Raw genomic sequence first — 8,418 nt, 5'->3', positions numbered from 1 at the left:
GTGTGTCACCGCCCATTGTCTCTGGTCTCACTGGGCTGGGCCTGCCGTCCCTTGTCCTCGTCCCTCAGAGTAGCAGCTCAGCCCGTCCTGGCGTGGCGCCAGCCGACACACTCAGGGGGAAAACAGAGAGTGCTCTCTGTGATCTGTGGGAACTGTAGGGCTGGCAGGAAGCTGAATAAATGATGGCAGAGGAGGGCATACTCCTTTCACACCCCTGAGGACACCAATGCGTCATTTTTTTATCTTCGTTGCTGAACACCCTGATCTGGAAGTTTTGTAAGAATAAATCTAAGTTGAGATTTCTGTGCGTTTCGTGCGTTAGTCATCTGAGCGTAATGATCTAATACAAAATATATAATGAAAGGGTACTAATTGCATTCTACTTTACAAAAGAGGACGGAACAGAACTAAGTAAACTGGACTATGAAGGATGCATTCATTCCTTGTGTCTTTGAACCCCGTCAAAGAAGGTACCCAATTCAGCAGATTTCCCTATTCTGTATCTTGTTTTCACAGTGACGTAACGTCATCCCACCCTGGTGAAATGATACCACACAATCAAATGGTGCTGTGCTGTGGGTCTGCTGCACGGTGGATCAATCTCAATCCTGTGCCAGCGTGAAGGTCAACAGTGTGGCTCACTCATAACAAACATGGCTGAGTCTGGGCTCTTAATCAATTACCATGGAAAATGTACAGGTCACGTGGGGTCAAGTAAGACAGGGTGTTATTCATGCAACCTGGCCAGGCAGCATATCTGATACAAAACACACTCGGGCCACGGCGTGTGTGCGTGTGTGTGTCTTTTAGGGGCACAAAGAAACCTCTGCGGATATTAAAGGTCAGAGGTCATCTAGCATGTGTTCAAGTTCTAAGGTTACTGAAGGCTAAACTCTACCCATCCATCAGGTAAATTAGCCAAGATTCATTACAGATTTACCTCTTTGATCACAGATCCACCTTTATTTCATTTGATTGCCATTTTTCTATGTGAACTGGAACATTTAGTGAACGTGTTTAAAGGACTAAAGTTATCTTCTGAATAGCCTTAGCTATCGAAGATCCACTTTGAAATTATGTCGTTCAATTAACATCAACCCGTACATTATCTTCACCGCGCTGTACACCTATTGCCATTAGTGTCCTTTCTCTGTGTACCGTGAGGGATTGTAATACCACTAGACGGAGACTTACGAAAGGATTTCAGGGACTATTCATTTCACAGATCTTATAATAGCCTGTCTGGATTCCTGCTGCATTACTAAGATAGCTCATCTAACCCTTTCACCCTCTCACCATGGCCTCCAAAAACGATCACTCTAGGCTACCATAATAGTGTCGGGGGTTACCCTGGGGGGTCAGGTGTGGGGCTACACCAGTGCCATGATTATTATGTATATGTGTGATAACCTTTTGTATGCTTGCAATGCGCAATGATGGAAAAGTACTGGGTAAATGGACATGTGCTGCTTTACTTCTCAGGCTGAGAATTGCCTGCAGCCTCTGATAAGTCACGCGGGCTCAAGGCCGAGATAGTAGAGTGAGAAACCACAGTCTAGACATGCTTTTCTCATCGTAGATACGTTGTATGTAATCCAATGCAACAACGTTAAGATATGATTGACGGCAGGTTGCATAAAGAGTGCGGTCTCCTGTTTCACCACACAGATGTTTACGACAGACTACTGATGTACTCTGTATGCGAATCTCCGTCTGCAATTGCATTTTATTACTAAAGCGTTTTATACCAAGGTTCCTGTGTCTGTGTCATCTATCTGGAAGACTGATTGTTAAAGGAAACTTACCCCCACCCCCTCCCCCCATGCAAAGGACCCCCCAACATTTGGCGAGCTCGCCAGGAGAGAGTGACCACCGCGTCTGGATGATCTTCGTCCCGCTGTGCAGCGCAGCAAATTATAAGGTAAGCAGACGCCTGTAAAACCAGAAGTCTGAAATGAGAAAAAGCATCGTGTGGTTGATGACTCGTTCCAGTACGTAAGTGGCACCTCACTCATGGGGTTGATAATTACAGGAACAGTCGATACCTACATTTATGTACACGCCCATATAGGATGTATATGTGATAAATGACACGGAACCCCAGGTGTAATAGTTAGACATTCCTGGGGGTCTAATGGAACCTTGTGTGAGGAACTTGGTTGTAGATTAGGATGAACCAAGTCAGTACTGAGGTACTGGGTGACAAGTGATTGAAAGTGTTCTATGCGCATGGTGTTCTTACCTGAGGGAAGACACTAGTTTTATGTATGGTGTTCTTACCTGAGGGAAGACACTAGTTTTATGTATGGTGTTCTTACCTGAGGGAAGACACTAGTTTTATGTATGGTGTTCTTACCTGAGGGAAGACACTAGTTTTATGTATGGTGTTCTTACCTGAGGGAAGACACTAGTTTTATGTATGGTGTTCTTACCTGAGGGAAGACACTAGTTTTATGTATGGTGTTCTTACCTGAGGGAAGACACTAGTTTTATGTATGGTGTTCTTACCTGAGGGAAGACACTGGTTTTGTTTTGATATATTTATAATTGGTGGGATTATAGGTTTGTTGTGGGACAATTGTTGTGTGAGTTTAGTGCATTTGATAACAGTGAATGGATATATACTTGTCAATATCAAGAATTTCTATGTACTTAAATAGATCTAGACTGGTATAGACAACAAGTCTCTAAGATTAGTACAAGAAGGGATACATTTGCGAATTGCGTATTGGGAAAGACATGTGAGTTTACTCTTCCATGACATCCACAAGAGAGGAGACAGAGAGACCCCTCGTACTGAAGTTAAAATACAACCAATTGAAACCAATTGTGGCTATTTACCACACCACACATATGTGGAACCATTTACAGTAGCGTGGTTAGTGAATAAATGTAGTGGAACTAAAGGAGAAGAGGGGTTAGAACTGCGTTGGGTATATCATCCTATGTTAGGTCCTACTACCCGTATACGGGTATGGAACTGCGTTGGGTATGTCATCCTATGTTAGGTTCTACTACCCGTATACGGGGTTAGAATTGCGTTGGGTATATCATCCTATGTTAGGTTCTACTACCCGTATACGGGGTTAGAATTGCGTTGGGTATATCATCCTATGTTAGGTTCTACTACCCGTATACGGGGTTAGAATTGCGTTGGGTATATCATCCTATGTTAGGTTCTACTACCCGTATACGGGGTTAGAATTGCGTTGGGTATGTCATCCTATGTTAGGTTCTACTACCCGTATACGGGTATGGAACTGCGTTGGGTATGTCATCCTATGTTAGGTTCTACTACCCGTATACGGGGTTAGAATTGCGTTGGGTATGTCATCCTATGTTAGGTTCTACTACCCGTATACGGGGTTAGAATTGCGTTGGGTATATCATCCTATGTTAGGTTCTACTACCCGTATACGGGTATGGAACTGCGTTGGGTATGTCATCCTATGTTAGGTTCTACTACCCGTATACGGGTATGGAACTGCGTTGGGTATGTCATCCTATGTTAGGTTCTACTACCCGTATACGGGGTTAGAATTGAGTTGGGTATATCATCCTAAACCACGGGGCACCATGACAGCTTCAACCAAAGGCAGTGTGGAGACAGTGGGTCCCACACCAATGAAGGGTGAGCCTGACCTCTGACACTGCCCTGACTGATGCTGACTTAGAGCTTTTCGTTGACGGTTCTGCATATATAGATCAAACTACAGGGAAGAAACATGCAGGGTTTGGTATTGTGATAATTGATAGGCCCACTCACATACAACAACCATTACCAGATACTTTCTCAGCTCAACAAGCTGAACTTTTGGCACTAACCACTGCCTGTAAAACGGGAGAAGGGAAAAGGGTTACAATTTTCTCTGGTTCTGCATATGCAATAGGGGTTTGTCTCTCCTGGTGTGGTGTCTGGAGGAGTGGGGGTTTTAACAATGCTTGTGGAAGTCCTATTCATAATAGAACTGTGGTTTTAGATCTCTTGGAGGCTATGATGCGGCCCTCTGCTTTGGCTATTGTGTAGGTTGCTGCTCACACTGGGGGGAAAGATTTTGTGAATATGGGTAACGCCATGGCAGATGAGGCTGCTAAATTGGCTACCTCAAATTGCCATAGCCCTCCATGTTGGGAAAGACACCGATGATTTGGCATCTGAACAGGCTTTGGATGTTGGTCCTCATTTGGTATGGCAACAGCGGGGTTGTAAACTTGACCCCGTTTCTAAGGCTTGGAGATGGACTCTGTCTGGCGGACCGTGTCTGCTTGCTTGTCTTGTCTCCTTTGTTTGCCAGGTGGCCCATGGTGTGGCCCATTTGTCAAGGGGGGATATGATGGAGGCAATTTCTTTGGATTGGTTTTGTCCAAATTTGACTCAGCATGTGAAACAGTTTCTGTTTCGATGTGCTACGTGCAATTTAACATTGCCAAAGGAGCACCTCTGAAACCAGGTCATTTCCCTTCGCTAAGAGGACCATTTGTCCATCTTGCCATGGATTTTATAGATCTTACAGAAAGATAAGAAAGGAAAAGGTACTGTTTAGTCCTTACTGACAGGTTCACAAGGTGGGTGGAGGCATTTCCCACCACACACTGTGATGCTGAGACAGTAGCAAAGCTACTAGTGAGGGAGATAATACCTAGATTTGGTGTTCAAGAGGTTTTATCTGCAGACAATGGTACTCAATTCACTGGTGATGTAGTGAAGCAGGTAGCCATAATGATGGGAGTGGACCAGAAGTTTGTGTCCATCTACCACCCTCAGAGTAATGGGGTTGCGGAGAGAGCTAACCAATCCATTAAACAAGGGTTAGCTAAGACATGCCACTCCACCAAGAAATCTTGGGTGGATTGTGTACCTCTGGTGTTAATGAAAATGCCCAGTTGTGTTAATAAAGGCCTGGGTGTACACCACATGAAATGTTGACAGGAAGATACATGAATGTTCTCGCACACAGACCCATGACTGACAGACACATAGACCTCACTCTAGCTGAAGTAGAACACTTGGAGTACATGAGAGCGAACTACTATTGTCAGATCTCTCCACTCTCACACTAGGAAAACTCAGGAGGTACCAGGTGAGGACCCCGACTACCTGCCTGTGGAGGTTGGAGACTGGGTCAAAATCCGGGTCCACAAGAGAAAATGGGACCAGCCAAGATGGATGGGGCCATTCAAGGTAGCCATGGCAACACCAATATCGGTCAGTTCGGAGTTATATCGGAGTTCAGGAAAGGTCCGGCTGACACCACCTGCCCCACTGCCAGAAGGTTCTCAGCCCACAGGAGATGATGGAGCCAGATACAGCCTGAAACAAGAGGCAGAAGCAGATGTGAGTCGAGACCAAAGACTTGAAAAAGATGAAGGGCAAGACCAAAGCCCTGAAGAACCAACTGTTTTACATGATCAGCAAGGTTATGTTGTAAATAAACACCAGTGCCATGGTTACTGTATACAGTTGAAGTCGGAAGTTTACATACACTTAGTTGGAGTCATTAAAACTCATTTTTCAACCGCTCCACAAATTTCTTGTTAACAAACTATAGTTTTGGCAAGTCGGTTAGGACATCTACTTTGTTCATGACACAAGTCATTTTTCCAACAATTGTTTACAGACAGATTATTTCACTTATAACTGTATCACAATTCCAGTCGGTCAGAAGTTTACATACACTAAGTTGACTCTGCCTTTAAACAGCTTGGAAAACTCCAGAAAATTATGTCATGGCTGTAGAAGCTTCTGATAGGTTAATTGACATAATTTGAGTCAATTGGAGGTATACCTGTGGATGTATTTCAAGGCCTACCTTCAAACTCAGCGCCTCTTTGCTTGACATCATGGGAAAAACAAACGAAAACAGCCAAGACCTCAGAAAATAAATTGTAGATTTCCACATGGGAGTAATTTCCAAATGCCTGAAGGTACCACGTTCATCTGTACAAACAATAGTACGCAAATATAAAGACCATGGGACCATGCAGCCGTCATACCGCTCAAGAAGGAGACGCATTCTGTCTCCTAGAGATGAACTTACTTTGTGCGAAAAGTGCAAATCAATCCCAGAACAACAGCAAAGGACCTTGTGAAGATGCTGGAGGAAACGGGTACAAAAGTATCTATATCCACAGTAAAACAAGTTCTATATCACCATGGTGTTTTTTGTAATGATTTAAGTGACCATTGTGCTGTTGTTGCTGTTAGAAATACTAAGGTTCCAAAGACAAACCCACGTTTTATTCGTAAGAGAAATTTGAAGTGTTTTAATGAGCAGGCTTTCTTTCATTAATTGTTTTATTTGGACTGGAGTTAGATTGAGTTTATCCCTGATGTGGAAACTGCCTGGAAATTCTTTCATTATGTTTTTTTCCAAATAGTAAACAAACATGCCCCATTCTGCAGGTTCAGGGTTAAAGGGCGGGATAATCCATGGTTTTCTTCTGAGCTGTCTTTATTCACGACCGTAATCTAGCCTGGGCTAAAGCAAGGAAATCATGTTCTGATGCTGATTGGCTTATTTTTAGGCAGTTACAAAACAAGTTATTTTCTTCTCAGGAAGGCCAAGTCTTAATATTTTATGTCTGTTACCACTGATAACCTGAATGACCCTAGAAGGTTTTGGAAGGCTATTAAGTCTATGTCTGGTAAAAAATAATGTGTTTAGAAGGACTCTGTTGCTATATATGACAACTGAAATGCTGAATTGTTTCAATGAGCACTTTGTGTCATCTGGTAGGCTGTTTGATTCAGTGTCCTCTGTCTCTGTACAACCCTGTGTGGATGAACCAGTGAGAGTTGGTCAAACGTTTTGCTTTTTGCCATTCTCAGTGCAGGTGGTACATAAACAATGCTACCAAATACTAATTGAGTGTATTTAAACATCTGACCCACTGGCAATGTGATGAAAGAAATAAAAGCTGAAATAAATCATTCTCTCTACTATTATTCTGACATTTCACATTCTTAAAATAAAGTGGTGATCCTAACTGACCTAAAACAGGGAATTTTTACTAGGATTAAATGTCAGGAATTGTGGAAAACTGAGTTTAAACGTATTTGGCTAAGGTGTATGTAAACTTCCGACTTCAACTGTATATGTGATAACCTCTGTATGCTAGCAACAAGCAATGATGGAAAAGTACTGGGTAAATGGACATGTACTGCTTTAGTTCTCAGGCTGAGAATTTCCTGCAGCTGCTGATAAGTCACGCAGGCTCAAGGCCAAGATAGTTGAGTGAAAAACCAGAGTCTAGACATGTTTTTATCATCTTAGATACTTTGCATGTAATCCAATGCAACAATGTTAACATATGATTGACGGTAGGTTGTATGAAGAGTGTTGTCTCCTGTTTCGCCACACAGATGTTTACTATAGACTACTGAGGTACTCTGTATGTGAATCTCTGTTTGCAATTGCATTTTATTACTAAAGAGTTTTATACCAAAGTGTTTGTCATCCATCTGGAAGGCTGACTGTTAAAGGAAACTTACATCCCCCCCCATGCAAAGGACCACCCAACACTAGACAGTGCATTCGGAAAGTATTCAGACCCCTTGACTTGTTCCATATCTTGTTACGTTACAGCCTTATTCTAAAATGGATTCAATTGTTTTTTCTCCTCATCAATCTACATACAATTACCCATAATGACAAAGCAAAAACAGGTTTTTAGAGATTTTTGCTAATTTGTTGAAAACAAAAAACAGATATCACATTTACATAAGTATACAGACCCTTTACTCAATACTTTATTGAAGCACATTTGGCAGTGATTACAGCCTCGAGTCTTCTTGGGTATGACACTACAAGCTTGGCACACCTGTATCTGTATCCCAGTCCCTGCCACTGGAAAATACCCCCACAGCATGATACTGCCACCACCATGCTTCACCGTAGGGATTATGCCAGGTTTCCTCCAGACGTGACACTTGGCATTCAGGCCAAAGTGTTGAATCTTGGTTTCAAGAGACCAGAGAATCTTGTTTCTTATGGTCTGAGAGTCCTGTAGGTGCCTTTTGGCAAACTCCAAGCGGGCTGTCATGTGCTTTTTATTGAGGAGTGGCTTCTGTCTGGCCACTCTACCATAAAGGCCTGATTGGTGGAGTGCTGCAGATATGGTTGTTCTTCTGGAAGGTTCTTCCACAGAGGAACTCTAGAGCTCTGTCAGAGTGACCATCGGGTTCTTGGTCACCTTGATCACCTCCCGATTGCTCAGTTTGGCCAGGCGGCCAGCTCTAGGAAGAGTCTTGGTGGTTCCAAACTTCTTCCATTGAAGAATGATGGAGGCCAATGTGTTCTTGGGTGTCCTTCAATGCTGCAGAAATGTTTCAGTACCCTTCCCCAGATGTCTGCCTCGATACAATCCTGTCTTGGAGTTCTTCAACCTCATGGCTTTGTTTTTGCTCTGACATGCACT

At 43.1% G+C, this 8,418-nt stretch overlaps 1 long non-coding RNA gene across 1 annotated transcript; it reads left to right on the top strand.

Annotated features, from left to right (window-relative positions):
• The first annotated feature begins 1,422 nt into the window (after nucleotides 1–1,422).
• Nucleotides 1,423–6,928, top strand: LOC149982331 (uncharacterized). Its single transcript, XR_016497518.1, has 2 exons — nucleotides 1,423–1,921; nucleotides 5,062–6,928. It is a non-coding gene; the product is annotated as an uncharacterized LOC149982331 (long non-coding RNA).
• The last annotated feature ends 1,490 nt before the right edge of the window (nucleotides 6,929–8,418 follow it).

The sequence above is a fragment of the Oncorhynchus mykiss genome, chromosome 7 (genome assembly GCF_057628025.1).
Source record: "Oncorhynchus mykiss isolate SJ-2025 chromosome 7, ASM5762802v1, whole genome shotgun sequence".
NCBI lineage: Eukaryota > Metazoa > Chordata > Actinopteri > Salmoniformes > Salmonidae > Oncorhynchus > Oncorhynchus mykiss.
The sequence above is the reverse complement of the archived record's forward strand: the minus strand, read 5'-3'. Positions and strand labels throughout refer to the sequence as shown.